The following is a 14,128-nucleotide window of genomic DNA, read 5'->3' on the forward strand; positions in this document are numbered from 1 at the left end:
CTCTACATTTTCCTGAATATCCTCAGTGGTGAGAAATCCTATCCCGTGTAGATTTGATTTGGGGGAACTTGTGAAAGTCACCCGGGATCAGACTTTAGGTGTTGTGAATGGGAGAGCTGGGTGTAAGATTTTCGGCGGAAAGTGACAAAATTCTAAAATAATGGGCTGCATTTTCTCATGTGACTGGGAAACTAGCTTTGGAAGTTCCAAAATAGGAAGGGAAGCAGGCAGCATGACTGGCACAAGTGGGGCTCCTCCCATGGCTTGTTTGAAGGGCTGCACTCATCTGATACTTGTTCTTGCACATGTGGGTTTGTTGGAAGAAGTGGGTTAGCCTCAATACTTTATAGCTTTCCTTTTTATATTCTAATTAATAAAATAAACTAATTAAATGGGTCCAATTTGCCTTACGTTAGTGGGGGACATGTTTGTACATGGAGGGCAGAAGGGGAACAAAGAACTAGCCCAGGAGAGATATATTCTAGTTCACATCTTCCCTAGGGTGGGGCAGGGTTATGGGTTTGTGTTTTAAAAGGTCTTCAGCTTAAGTCCTCTGGCTGGAGGAGTAAAAGGAGATGATGATAATGTTTAGCAATTAAATTAGTAGAGAAGGTGATTATATGGATAAAGAAAAGTTAAAGGTTACTCCGGATGAACTGTTTAGTGGAAAACCTCTTTGCAGATATTGGGTTGATGTACTTTTACATAATAAACACATTGTCCTTTTATGTAACACATTTGTTTCATTAAAATGTTTTTAAGCACTATAAAGTTGAATAAGAAACAAACCTATGAAGCTCCTTGTCAATTCTTTCCTGCTGCTGTTTTAGGAGTTTTATTTCGTCATTAATTATTTGTTTTTCTCTATAAAATCAAGGTTTGGAGTTAAATTTTAAAATAAAGCAGTCATTTCTAATTGGGAAAGGATAATCAGCAATTTGCTGACGTGTATATTTCAGTAAAACTCCTTTGTGAACCAATTCTCCACTGTCCCCTCCTTAGAGGCTCTTGGTGTGAGGAATCCCCCAGCACATCCCCTCTTAAAACACATGCATTGCCCATGACACCTGAGGATGGCCTGGGCCCCACCATGCTGCTTCCACAGGGGCTCTCTTACAGCGTGTCCACCCCCGATCTTCCCAGGGAGCATGGGAAATCTAAGGGCTGTGTGCACGCATGTGTGGGGTGCAGTGGGGACCCATGGACAGCAGGGCTGACTTTTATCCTGCCTAGCTGGCTGCTCTTTTCTTTGATTGTTTCATTTTGCCTTCCTCAGTGCCACTCAAGCCCCGTCCCAGCGGCAGGGAACTCCTACTGCGGACAGCCTGTTTGCTCCCTGGGGCACCTCTTTGTAAATGAGCAGGACCCCACTCACTCTCTACTCCCTGGAGTGCTCTCCGGGTCTCTCCCTGTTGCGTGCACCCCCACTAGCACACCACAGGAAGGCTTCCTTTCTTCCTTTGGTCCCTGACACTTGCCATGGCTCTATGGTTACAACATATATCCTTGACTCTTACCTGAAAAGAATCTCTGAGTTCATAAGATGTTCAGAGGTAACTCTCCTCATTAATAAAATTAGCAGCTTAGTGTAAATGATTTCTATGATCACTCCTAGCTCTAAAAGAGCTTGTGCTTTTATATTTAACAATGGTATGGCATCAACTTACATCCTAAAATCCTTCTGGTTCCTTGCAAATTGTCTTTTTGCCTCCTTTATAATATCACGGTACGTTGGAGCAGGTGGTGTGATTGGCTTATGGTTAAGGAAAGATTTCCAATTAGGAATATTTGGGGGAGGTAAACAGTACTCTTCACGGGGTGCTGAGGGGGCCATCTGGCCTGGGCTTCCCAGTCATGAGGGTCCCAAGTGTAAACATGAATATTATGTCTGGTGTTACCCTGACAGGACTGAACAATACCCATCAGAGCACTTCAAATTTGTGTCCCAATTATCTGGACCTCACCATCCATAGTGCACTAGGACTTAATAGTTTCATAAATCCTGTAAGTATCTTTTTGGGGGGGATATGCTTAAAAGCAGTAATTTATTAAATATAAATTTTTGTAACCCTGTTTAGGCATTTCTTTATTTCTACATACACTAAATGTTAAAGTCTCTTTACTTCTGAGAGGTTCTGGAGGTAACTGGCAGCTGTGTGTTGGCTGCCTCTGTTAGCCTGGCCTCTGCTGTCCACAGAGAAGGCAAGCAACAGGTGTTTAAGCATGCTGTCAGTGAGGCTGGTGCTTCTGTCATGTCTGTTTCTGGGACAGCCTATGGCTGTGTGCCTAACCCTGGTATTAACCCATGTCTGTGCCTGGCAAAGTAGACACTTCCCTTCTGAAGCAGCGCTTGGCAAATGACTCCAGGAGGCAGCCCTCAGTTTATGGTAAAAGAAGACTTTAGTCTCATCAGTGAATGAGTTCTTAAACCTCTGCAGTAACCAAGATAGTAGTATCTCTATCTTTCTCTGAATTCAATTTTCTCATTTTAAAAGCATTTATGTTTTATTCCAAGGCTGCCCTTGATCCTTATTTTAATCATTTTTATCTGGTATAAGACTGTTAGGAGAAACTCAGTGGATTTTGTTCCTGGGGACAGCACCCATAGGCATGAGACCTTATGACCTTAGTTCCTTGAGTATGTCATCTTAATTGAGGTAACCAGAAGGAAAAACATGAATGCTTCATGTTTTACAAAGATTCTCACAATAAAATTGAATAAAACTTACAGCCTTCCTATGAAGCTCTATTTAGGACTGTCTTCAATCACTTAAAATTTGAGCATTAAGGTCTTAGAATCAAGGATAAGAACACCTGGTTTTCTGTGCACTCAAGACACTTTCTCAGCAATAACAGAAGTGATCAATTCTCTTGACCAGTCGCAGAACCTGTCTAAGTGGCTCCTTAACAGCCCCACTGACTGCAGAGGAAAGCGGTGTTGATAGCAGACCACACTTCATCCCACCAAGCACAGAGTTTGAGAGGGTCTGGATGATGATGTCACCCTGGCAAGGATCAAAGTTCTCTGAAATAGATTACAGAGAAGCCTGCTGATGTTTATTGACACATTCTTTTTATTTTCACCCTTAATCATGTCTAGGTTTTAGAGTATGGTTTTCTTTAAAGGAAGAGATGTGACTGACTTGATTGTTAAATGTCACTAATATATATGGTTCCTGAACTTACAATGTAATGACCAGTTTATCCGCACTATGCATGTGAAAATCAAATCAGTGCATGGATAGCATCTGGCATCCCCAGGGGGCAAACAAATAGTGACAACTCCAAGGATTCATTCAAGATGTAGCCCTATTCAGGGGCGGCATGAAGTCAACAAAGTGGGTGTCTTCAGCGTCCTTCACTTCTCTTCTCTCATGCTTTTCTGCAGTACCCACCCAGCTCTCCCTTTCTCCTTGGCTGGCATTAATAGGCCACGTTTCCCACAGACCATAGAAGGGTGCCATCCTGGAGACTGAACTCTACTTCTGGCACTATGGTTAGCACTTATTTAGGGCCATTGTACCCAAGGTAGTTAACCAGGGTGGCCCTCCTTTTCCTTGTCTGTGAAGTATGGGAGTTGAGCTAGATGGTGCGGTAGTGCTTGTCCTGTGTTGATTTTCTGTGAGGTAGAATATGAGCCTATTCAGTTTAGACCCATCACTAGGGTAATGGCAAAAGGCTTGAAGAGTGTGGGATGGAATTTGAGATTTTGCAAAGGAATGGAGGAGGAAGTATTTTTTTGCTAACTGGAAGCTGGATGAGAGACAGGCAAAGGAGGGATTAAATGTGGCTAGGATAATGATGGAACTGTTTTCATAGAGACTAGGAAGTCTGTCAACTTGAAGGGCGTACTGTTTGGGTTGAGAAGGTATTTTAACGATGGGAATGTTCAATTAGAAATCTCTCAATAAATGCAGATAGGGAGCAATGGGAGCCGATGTGAATTCCGGGACTCTTCAGATGTGATGGTTGAAACAATGAGAATGGATGAGACTGAGGGGGAATGCCGAGAGAAAGAAGGCTAAAGAAAGAACCCTGGGGATGACTACATTTCAGGGGTTATCCAGAGGAGGAGGAGATGACGCCGTGGTTGGTGAGAAGCTACTTAAGGAGGAGGGTATCAAGGAAGTCATAGAGGTCAATTTGAAAACCAAGAAAGGGCCACCAAATTGGGTGACATTATTCCTTTCTGAGCACTGCTGTGTGCCAGGCCCTGTTCTGGACCCTGGAGATTTAGCAATGATAAGATGTGCAAGGTTTCCACCCTCACAGGGCTCACATTCCAGAGCATGTGCACCTGCATGTACGTGTGTGTGTGTTGAGGGCACAGAATATAAGCAAACAAATATGGTTATTTGTCTGTATGGGAAGTAAAATAGGATATTGTGAGAAGAGAGTGGCTGGGAACGTGTATAGGGACACAACATCAGAGAGAAAAGTCCATGGAGAACAAGGAGCTGGCCACCATGTTTGAGTAGAAGAAAGGGTCGTGTAGCTGGAGCGGTGAGTGAAGGCAGAGTGGAGGAGGTGAGCTCAGAGAGGTAGGTAGGACTGGATCTTCTAAGAGGCTTCGAAGTCCTTGGGAAAGTATAACAGGAGGGTGTTGGAAGGCCTTCAGCAGGGGTCTCACCGTGAATCATGCCTTGCCGCCTCAGTGGTAAGTGGCTCAGGGGAAGTGGAGAAAAAGAGAGACTGATTAGGAAGCTATTACCATAGCTGAGGCAATAGATGGTAGTGGTGCTTGGACTAGGCTGGTAATAGTGGAAATGGAGAGAAGTTATAGCTTCAAGACATGCTTTACAGGTGTTGATAGAACTCAGGGCTGTTTAAAAATGTGTCTCCTGGAGACTGGACTAATATTATACACCCTAAGGAACTTAGAACAGTTTGGGGCACCAAGCTTAGCAATGAGGGTGATAGTTTGGAGGCAAGGAGTCCTGCCTGGTGGCCAGCCCCTAAATCATCCCATCAGTGCCTGTGCAGGAGGCTGACAGGGCAGCTCTCCCAAGAGTTACATACCTGGATCCAGAAAGCCTGCACCAGCGCATCAGGTTAGCCTGCTTTTTGATTAGCATATCAAACACTGAAGGGGGGCTAACGTTAATTAAGGAACCTTGAAGTTGCTGTAATTGAGGTGGTGGTGAGGGGCTGGGGCTGTAGTTGGGAATGGAGTGGAGATGAAAGGAATTAACACTTGTTGGATATTCAACATATGCCGGGGGCTGTGACTGAATCTTTAGACCCAGCATCTCTAGAATTCTCTTTGAGGCTGTTAACAAGATGAGAGGGTGACTGGTATCTTCACTTGCATGAAAACAGCTCTACTCGACACATTCCTATTTACTGCCTGGCTGTGGCCATCCCAGGAAGTCTCTTCCTGGTGTGAGCCTCATTTTTGGACCGGAGCTCTGTTTGAGGGCAGCTCATTTTACTCAGGGGGAAAAATTTCATAGTGATAGGCTGTATTCACACAGTAACTGTTATCAAACGGCCAATTCACCAACTGGGGTTTTCTGTTTTCAGCCTGTTGTTCTGGCAACCTATGGTCAAGCAGCAAGCATGGTCTTCAGGAATTACATGGCATTCACAACTTATCACACTGTACAAATTTCCATGTCTCTGGGGATCTTGTAAATGACATTACTGGAATAAATGTCCATGTGAAATACAGTTTTTTCTAAATATGAATCAAGTCTGAATGGTAAAATTTCAATGTTTAATTTCCTTACGCTGGATCTAGTTAACTTTCCAACTTTGGCCTTGAGATTTCATTGACTATTCAGTGAATGACATTAAGGATACATGTCTTCAAATCTAAAAGGAAGTAATGGAAACTTCCTTTTAAATAATTAAAGCAGAGAAACACTAAGCCTTATAAAATCTACTCATTTTGAAGAATGTCTCAGCAAGACTTAAAAAATATTATTGTCGTAATCATTTCATAGTATATGTAGGCCAAATCATTATACTGTACATCTTAGACTTATTCAATGCAGCATATCAGTTATTTCTCAATAAAACTAGAAAAATATATTATTATACAAACATTATAGTAGTATTAGTGTAATCAAACAAAAAGAAAAGATTATACCATAATCCCACTTTACAAAAAACTGTTTTCATTTTTCCATGTGCTTCTCCATCTGTCATATGCAAACCTATATCTTACATTATTGTTATAATGATGTGCTTTCTTTCCCAATATGTATAATTTCTCCCACTCATCCAGATTTTGTAGTAATTATTCAAATGTTGGCAAAAGATTTCAGAGTGTACGTACTAGAAAGGCTCTATTGCCTTGATGCAAACATTTTGCTGAGTTTTCTTACATGAAATCATCGATTTCTCCAGTCTTCCCCCATTGTGTGTTCCAATATGACATCCCTCCTCCCCCACACCAGTCCAGTAAGGGAAGCCTGTCTCTCTCCTCAGCTCCGAATTCCGGAAAAAAGATAGCCCTGGTCTTGATTAGCTTGGGACTGGTGTGATGCACATGGTTGAAAAAAGAGGCTGTGGTCCTGTTCATTCCATGAGCAAGAAGCCAGAAATCTCAGTTATGCCACATTTCCACTGTTAGTTTCCCCCTTTGCCTGTCACAGCCGTGAAGAGGTCCGGCAGCCCCATAAGGGAAGGCACCGCTCTCCTGAGGCAAGGGACGCCTGAAGACACTAGGCTTCTGTTAGTGCCTGTCCTACTCCCACTGCCGTGTCCAGCGCCTGAGTCTAAGATCTGAGTAAGTCACAGAAAGTTGAGTATCATTCTTGTAGAATGATTAGTGCGACGAACAATTCACTTTTTCTAAAGAGCAGGTGGTCTTGAGCTGCTGAAATTTAATTTACAAGCAGCTATTTCCTGCTAACATTTGATTTTTCCTTCAGATAGCTGGTTAAGAATTTCAGAGATTCTGTCTTCCTACAAAGTTATATTGTGCTCCTGAGTACAGTTCCCATGATGAAGTACTTATGAGCAAGATGATGTGTTTGTCACTCTGAGCTAATTGGATTTTCTTCTTTGAACATTCAGTAAATACTATTGGTATTGAAACAAACAACTGTGTTTTATTTCTTATAAATTATTAATTTTGAACGTATGTCATGACTGAAATGAACTGGGTATACATTCTTTATAAAGTCATTCTCACTGCCCACAAAATTAGGTCACAGTTGTGTATTTGTGTTGTGTAATGAGGTTCTGGGCTGTGTGATGTTGGTGTTGACTAAGACCTAGGCATTTTCTCGAACTATTCAATGGTCATAGTTTTCAGTAAACTTCTGTTAATGTTTGTTTAATTTTTATTCTCTTCAGATACTTAAAGACATCAAATTTTCCCCAATTGTAAGAGTACTCAAAGCTTATAAATTATGAAGAATGGCTATATTCTGTTCCTTGAGGATGACTGTGGCAACATGTTTTCCAGTTCCACCAGCTGAACTGACCTCACACTTGGTTTTCCTCATGCACTGCTGCAAGGAGGTTACATGGCAAACCACTAAATGGGGAAGGAGACATTTAGGTACAAATAAAATGGCGCTATTCTGGGACTTCACAACCGCTGTGGTTGGGATGTGTCAAGCCAAGACTTCGAAACATTCAAGAGGCCTCGATTCAGACTCTGGGGTCTTTGATTCTCCCTTTAGAATCATGAAGTATTAGAGAAACAAGGGACCTTAGAAATTGTTGGGTCCCATTTCATTATATTATAGATGAAGAAACAAAGACTGTTGGAAGGGAAATAACTAGTCTTTGAGAGCTTGCGTATATCTGAGACCCCAGAAAAGAATGGCCCAGGGCAAAGTTTGCTCCTGTCTTCCAAAAGTATTGTCCTAGAGTGAGGCTGCAGGAGCCTTAACAGACACTCCTCGGAATAGCCTCGGGGCTGCACATAAGATCGCAGGTTTCAGGACAAACTACCCATTCTACACATAATGCTATCGTGTAAGAAATAAAAGGAAACCAGGCAGCAAACAGTGGCCAGAATGTCTCCGTTTAAATGCCAGAATACATTTAAATCTTAACCCTAAAAACTATTATTTAAATAACTTATTAGCATGTGATCCAAACTGATCCTAGAACAGTTATCTGCTGCTTAATTTTTACCTTTGCCTATACTTAAAATATTTTAACCTTAGATTCACAAGTGTCAAACATCCACAACATAGCCATTTACCCAAAAACTAAAAAAAAAAAGTTGTTACTAAGTACATGTGACGTATTCTATGGGAGATGGTGCTACTGTTGGAATCTGATCCACATTCTATATGGCCTGGTATTGTGTGTAAAAGGCAGTTACTATTTTGGCAGTTTCATCATTTAATACATCATTAGCAACAGTTTTGTAGCATAGCCTAGAAAGTTGAGGGTATAGGGCTACTACTGGAAATATTAACATAGATTAAACTAAAAGTATTCAACAAACTTGCCAGGATTTTTACTAGATATTGAGACACAAAAAATAAGATATGATGTTTGACTTGAAGGAGTTAGTAGGAATGAGAAGTGACCAGGCAGTTTTCAGAGGAGGAGATGGAACTATAAAAAAATAGGCATAAAAGTCTAGCACTCTGTTCTCCATTAGTGCAGGGCTGGCCCAAAGTGGATGAAGGTGTTCCTCTGTGCCACCACCCCATCTTAGGTGGGATTCTGTCACTGACAGTACTTCCTATCTTCGCTGTTGGATTGCCTACCCCTTCACACTAGTGTCGGGGCTGGTATGGAAAGGCTAGTCAGGAAGCGTTTACTCTTCTGTGCCTACTGAGCAAGCATTTTCACTGCTGTTTTGGTACTGTTGAATCATGGATTTCAGCTTGAGAAGCCTAGTCATCCTCATAAAGGTAATTATTTTTCGCTATGTTAAGAAATCAAGGAAATATGATATATCTTTAAGGAAAATTTTCATTAAAATACTTAACATAAAAAATGTTGGTGTTTCAAATGGCTAGCTCTAATTATTTGGAAAATTTATCTATGGGTAACAGTTCACTCTTTGGCAAGACTGGATAAAGAAGTTAATTTATAGAGATTCCACAATTTTTATGATTTATGCCCTTGAACAGAGACAGCTCCAAGGGTTGTTTGAAGGGACTTTTGCCGTTTCCATTTTTTCTATCAACCTCTCCACCCAAAGCTATTCCTAATAAACTTACAAACTTTGGGTTTTCTCTGCACATAGGTTCAAGACAAGCTCCCTAGCCCCCTGCTTGTGACTGGATGAAACATCTAAACCTCTTATATACAGATAGAGATTCTGGAGCCCCCATTTCTGAGATCAACCATATGTGAATATTAGTAACAAAACAGAATGAATGTGTGCAATAACCACCAAAGAAGCCAATTTGGTTTTTCCTTAAATAGACAAGACTTCAACTCTAAATTAGGAGAGGGTTTCACTTTCTGAAATCCTGAGCGTCTCATAGAATCACTCAGAGCCATAAGCTAGTGATGATACTTCTGGCGTGAACACATAATAACAGTGTAGGTTTTGTTTACTTTATCCTTTGCCTGCCCACCTTTTAGGAAGAGAAATTGGTTGGGTGAAAACAAAATTATAATCTAGTCAATTTTTTAATATTTACTTGAGATACTGCTTTTTAGTCCTAAATTCTAAGTATTTAAAAATATATGGCTTTTCCACCTGATTTTTTTTATTGGCCATTAACATGTATAACAAGCATATCCATTTTTTTAATGTTTGAGGATCATTTAAACTATTTGAAAAAAAATTTTCTTCTCTTCTTTGATACAAATTAGGCCTTGCCACATTTATAATAAATTAAAAAACAAACCTTGTACTCTTATTAATTCTCCAGGAAGAAAATCCCTCATGCTCCCCCACTTATTTTTCCATTGAGCTGTGTTTGTAATATGAAGTCCAAATTGTGGCTATAAAACGGATATAACCCACTTCCTGGAACCTGATTACCTAAGGCAATTAAAGTCTTCTATTTATTTCATTAGTTAGTTTAATAACAAGTTTCTGAATTGTGGTTTGTGTATTTCATTAAAAGAAAATAAAAACCCTAACTAGAACTTAAACGGAATTTATAAGAAAAAACTGCTGGATCTTACAAGCAATTTTGTAATTGTCTGTGGCTCAAGGTGGCTGCAAAATGCTTACAATACCTGTGAACATACTTACCCATGTAAAACAAAACCCCTTTGTTCCCCCAAGTTCTTAAAAAACGTGTAATGTTTGTCCCCCCTCCACTTTTTTTTAAAACTTGGCCTTTAAGTGGCAGAGTTTGTGAAAGGAAGAAACTCAGCAACCTACTCAAAAAGTTTAGAATAGCTTCATTAAGTTATGTAAAATAAAAACCTCCTTTTCTAAGAGCAACATTTAAATACTGTTGTGCCCCGTTTCCTTGAGTCCCCCGTGTGGAGCCGCAGTCACCAGGCTCAGTTGCGAAATGCAAGAGCAAAACAGGTCTTTATTGCTAGCTCGAGCTAGGGTCTCAGTGGCCCGTCAGAACACAGGACACGGTCTGAGAACCTGAACAAAGTTCCCTTTTTGCTTTTATACTTTTGGAAAACAGGTAGGGGCTTTCCAAGGGGAGGTGGTTTATTGTGACCTTAGCTGATTGGCTGAGGAGGGTCAGGGTCTTGTTGCACAGGTTGCTGGGCATGGTTTCTGTGGGAATGGGCATGGTTTGAGCAGGAAACTTCTTTCAAGATGGAGGACACAGAACAAAATGGAGTCGGGGGGTCATGTAGGGGACATAGTTATTCAAATTGGAGGACACAAAATGGAGGCAGGGGGACATGTAGGGGACATAGTTATTCAAGATGGAGGACACAAAATGGAGGCAGGGGGTCATGTAGGGGACTAGGTCAAGCTAACCTTCCAGGGGTCCCACATTCCCCCCTTTTCTTTTGTGCCTGAGTGGGCTTTCTTGTCCCACTATAGGTCTGCATTCAGTTGGTGACATTGGTGGCATAGCTTCAGCTTAAGGGGGTTCTGCGGGTGCGCTTTCACTGTCCACTGTTCCCCAGCAGGTGCGGATGTCTTCTCTGGGTTGGCTCGCCGGACGTGCGAGTAATGGATCCACAGCCCAATGCCGTCTACCTTAAGGGCTGTAGGGGTAGTAAGGAGTACAACATAAGGCCCTTTCCACCTAGGTTCTAAAGTTTTGGAATGGTGATGTTTCACCCACACTTCTTCCCCTGGTTCAATGTCATGTTGTGCTTCCTGGTGGGTGGGGCTCCCCCCAATAGCTCGTAAGAGGGGCCACACCTCTCGGTGTACTTCTTGCAGTCTCTTTAAGGCCTCCCAAAGGGCCGGGGGTCTCAGGGATTTCAGGAGTTGGGGCTGAGTGGGGTAGGATGGGGGGGGCCCCGAACATGGTCTCAAAAGGGGTCAATTCTAACCAATAAGGCGTGTTCCGAGCCCAGAACAGGGCGAAGGGAAGGAGGGTCACCCAATCTCCGCCAGTCTCTAGTGCCAATTTAGTGAGGGTCTCCTTTAAGGTCCGATTCATCCTCTCTACCTGTCCTGAGTTCTGGGGGGTTGTACTCACAATGCAATTTCCAATCTACCCCCATGTGGACAGCCACCCTCTGTATAGCCTCTGCGGAGAATGCTGGTGCATTGTCTGATCCTATGGTTGAGGGCAGGCCATACCTAGGCATGATCTCTTCTAGTAATTTCTTACCCACTACTAGTGCTGTTTCTCTTTCTGTGGGGAATGCCTCCACCCACCCGGAAAAGGTATCTACTAACACTAGCAGGTACCGGTACCCGTATCAGCCAGGCCTCACCTCGATGAAGTCCACTTCCCAATGTTGCCCTGGTGCGTGGCCCCGAAGGCGAAGTCCTGTGTGTGTGTCCCTTTAACTCGGTCCGGTTGCATTACCTGGCATGCAGTATATGATCTCAAGAGAGCCTGTATGTGGGCCTTGGCCCCCGGGATCCGGATCTTGGCTTTTTATAAGATCACTCGAGTCTTCTTTTCACCCAGGCAGGTAGAGGAGTGCAAATTAGTTAGTATCTGGTTCCCCAAGGCCTTGGGTAATATTAGCCATCCGTCTTGGTCCTGGTACCATCCGGAGTCCATTTTCTCTATCCCAGGCTATCTCTCGATCCACTGCATGTCTGAGGAGGAGTACTCTGGGGTGAGGGGAAGGGTCCCCATACCTGGCTCAGCGAGTAGTCCATGGATAGCACTTAGTGCCCGTGGCCCCCTGTACCCAGCTCTTTTGGGAAGAAATGGGTCCGGCACTCCGAATTATGACAGAGTGTTGAGCCCCAGCGTCCACCATAAAATGCATCGGTTCCCCCTCAATCTGTAGTTACCCAGGACTAAGGGAGGGGGCTCAAGTCCCGACCCCCTCAGTCGCTGTCTTCTCCTGCATACATCACCCGATGTCTAGGGGCCTCATTGGGTTTTTGCCCTTCTCGCAGGGTGTGAGGACGACGCTGGTGGGGACACTCATTCTTCCAGTGCCCCATTTCTTTGCAGTAGGCTCACTGGGTGGGTCCTAGTTTTCCAGGGAAAGGCCCCACTTTTTCTCTATTCCAAAATAAGCTGCCATTTCCTGGGCAGGTGCAGGAGTAAACCCCTCTTCCTTTCTCCTGTCTCTCTCCCTTTAAGGGGCCCGAGGAGCCTCGGGGTGGACGGCCATCCTGGGCCCCCAAGTGGAAGATGCGGGCTAGTTCCTTTTGATTTTTTCAGTTTTCTTCTGCCCTAACTTTCCTCTCTTCCATCTGGATCCTGTCCTCTCTTTCTTTGGGGGTTTCTCGGTTGTTGTAGACCTGCTCTGCTATTCAGAGTAGGTCTTGTATAGTCTGCTCCCCGAGTCTATCTTCCATAGTTTTCTTCCGATATCAGGGGCGGCCTGGTTAACAAAAGCTAAGACTAAGGTGGCCCTTGTCTCATCTGCTGAAGGGTCTAGGGGAGTGTATTGTCTAAATGCTTCCATTATCCTTTTGAGGAAAGCATCTGGGCTCTTGTGGGGCTCCTGTATAATGGAATTTACCTTGGCCAAATTAGTGGGCTTCCTGGCGGCTGCCCGGAGACCGGCCATCAGAGTCTGGCGGTAGATTCGGAGACGCTCCCTACCTTCTGCCGTTTTGAAATCCCAGTCGGGGTGCGTTAAGGGGAATCCTTCATCAATGAGGTGAGGCTGTATGGTGGGTCGGCCATCGATGCTTGGCACCAGTTTGCGAGCCTCTGTCAAGATCCTCTCCCTTTCCTCTGTGGTGAAAAGTACCTGGAGGAGCTGCTGGCAGTCCTCCCAAGTAGGACTTTGAGTAAAGAGGATAGATTCTACTAGGTCAATAAGACCCTGGAGTTTCTCAGAAAAAGGGGCATTTTGTGTTTTCCCATTATAGAGATCACTAGAGGAGAAAGGCCAGTATTGATAGTTATGACCCCCATCAGGCCTCCAGGGCCCGATTGCTCGGACCAGAAGGGCTTAGACATTGGAGTCGTCTGAATCTGTGCCCGTGGAGGCAGAGGATTTTCTAGTCTGGTGTCTACCCCTGGTGCTGAAAGCCAGCCCCCCTGGTAGCAGTCCCTGGGTGGGGTGGGCCTGATTGGGCTCAGGGTCCTCCAGAGGCAGACTGCCAGCCCGTGGATATGGGGGAGGGAGAGGTGGTAACGCTGGCACAGTGGGTTGGACTGCTTCGGCCTCCAAATCAAGAGCACTAGGATAGGGGGCTGACTCTGAGAGGACCTTGGAGCCTGCCGGCTTCTTGTTGTCTGAGGTAGTGGCTATCATGGCTTGGACTGCTGGGGGTGGCGGCCCTGGGAGGGTAGGTGCCGTGGGAGTGGGTGGAAAGAGAAAAGGTTTTAGCCAGCGAGGGGGGTTCTTAACAAGGTACTGCCAGGTGAGTATGTAGTGGGCCTGGTCGGGGTGGCCTTCGGGCCCTGGGTCCATGACTCTGTCTCAAACTGCCTGAATCACAGAGAGGGCGAAATATCCCTCTCGGGGCCATCCCACACTGAGGGCGGGCCATTCTGCAGAACAAAAGGTTATGAGTTTGCTCTTCCGGACTTCCAAACTAAGATTACGAGCCTCGGTTCTGAAATCAGAAAAATGGTCAGTCATGAGGGTCAGTGGCAAAGATTGCCCTTGCCCCATAGTTGGATGATGGCTGTGAGAGTAAGAGTGATAGAGGGAAAAAGTCAGAACT

At 44.0% G+C, this 14,128-nt stretch overlaps 1 long non-coding RNA gene across 1 annotated transcript in view; it reads right to left on the reverse strand.

Moving 5' to 3' along the window:
- LOC130679582 (uncharacterized) overlaps positions 1–14,128 on the reverse strand; it is a 176,467-nt gene that overhangs the window by 1,012 nt on the left and 161,327 nt on the right. The window lies entirely within an intron of this gene.

The sequence above is a fragment of the Manis pentadactyla genome, chromosome 11 (genome assembly GCF_030020395.1).
Source record: "Manis pentadactyla isolate mManPen7 chromosome 11, mManPen7.hap1, whole genome shotgun sequence".
Taxonomy (NCBI): Eukaryota; Metazoa; Chordata; class Mammalia; order Pholidota; family Manidae; genus Manis; species Manis pentadactyla.